Source organism: Camelus ferus, chromosome 19, assembly GCF_009834535.1.
Source record: "Camelus ferus isolate YT-003-E chromosome 19, BCGSAC_Cfer_1.0, whole genome shotgun sequence".
NCBI lineage: Eukaryota > Metazoa > Chordata > Mammalia > Artiodactyla > Camelidae > Camelus > Camelus ferus.
Window position 1 is genome coordinate 27,283,113 of NC_045714.1, and position 1,474 is coordinate 27,284,586.

Sequence of the window (1,474 nt, forward strand, 5' to 3'; positions counted from 1 at the left end):
ACTTAAGTCTTTCCAAGGCATGCGTGGGTACAAAGCAAACTTCTCCTGTCAGATGCAGCTAGCCTAGCATCCAAGCATCGTGCACGATACCTCAGTAGCAGCAGCACACTTGTGCCCACCCCCACCGTGGCCCTACTGGTTTGTGTGTGATATCTGGAGCATCTGGGAAAGTGTAAATAGTATTGCGAAGAGGAGGCAGGAGGAAGCAGCGTGAGTGCCTGCCTGGGAGGAGGTCAGCTGAAGTTGTGCAGGGCAAGCCAGAACATGTCATTGGTGTAAACCCAGACATCATTGATGTGCTTTAAAAGGAACATCTGGTGGACCCCATGATGGGGTCTTCCTGGGCCTTGAGCTGGCCCGCCACCTGTGCTGGGGACGCAGCTCTCTGGTGTGGGCTGATGGTCCTGCACTCTGATTCTGTGCTGGATTTTCTGGAATGGAAGCCTAGACAGTTTTGCCATGATGGCAGCTTTCCCCTGGAATTACTGTCCTTCCCACGCAAGGCATGACACCTCAAAATACAATGCACCTCATTAGGTTCTGTCGTTATCAAATAATTGGTAGTAATGTTGAATGAAGCTGGATCCAACCTAATCCCAAATTGGCTTGTCTCACATTCTGGAACATCACCCAGCCTCCTTAAGACCTGAGGGGCTGGCACGGTGGCAGCACCCGTGGTGGCAACCCAGGGAAGTATGTTTAGAGTCTTGGTGTGGGAGTCATTCTCACTGGTGTGGGCAAGTCCCCAGAGCTCTCAGTTTCAATTTCTTCATCTGCAAAATGGGTATAATAATGTCTGCCCACCTCCATAATTGGTTGAGATGTGGAAATCAATCCAAAGATGAAAAGCTTTAATAATTAGACTGGGCGGCCAGTTTCAAGTGGGTACCTTTTTATTATAATTATTGGACTTTTCATAAAATAAAAAAATTGCCAACAAAACCTCAAAGATTTTGTTAATTAAAAGAGATGTATCAAAAACACAACATTAGGATAATTATGGTACCAGCATCCAAATTTCATCACTAGGAATATGGGTGGGGGGGTATTTATAACATCATGGGTTCAAGAGGGAATCAGAATTAAGTTAGTTTTTTAATAGTGCCAACATTCCAAACATCTGATGTAAAAATAAACAGAGAATATATTATGGTTACACATTATTCATTCTGTTTATAGATACTTCCCTTCTCAATACTATCCCAGACCAGGGAGCCAATAACAGAAAATGTGCCAAGAATTACAAATTGTGTCTTGCTCGGTACTTGACTATCTTTCCAAAGTTATCAAGGTTTACTTAAAAACCAACTTGTCAGTAGCTGTTAGAGAACAGGAGAGGAGAGGATGAGTCAGTAATTTCTCTTTTCCCTTGCCTGCTCACACCCCAGTATTGGTGCCTCACTTAGAGGACCATTTGTCTTGTAACTTCATTTATTCTGCTGGTCTGTTCATCTCTTTTGTAACCCCAGCACCT

At 44.1% G+C, this 1,474-nt stretch overlaps 1 pseudogene; it reads right to left on the minus strand.

Annotated features, from left to right (window-relative positions):
* Window positions 1-233: 233 nt before the first annotated feature.
* On the minus strand, window positions 234-617 carry LOC102506924 (annotated as a pseudogene).
* Window positions 618-1,474: the final 857 nt, after the last annotated feature.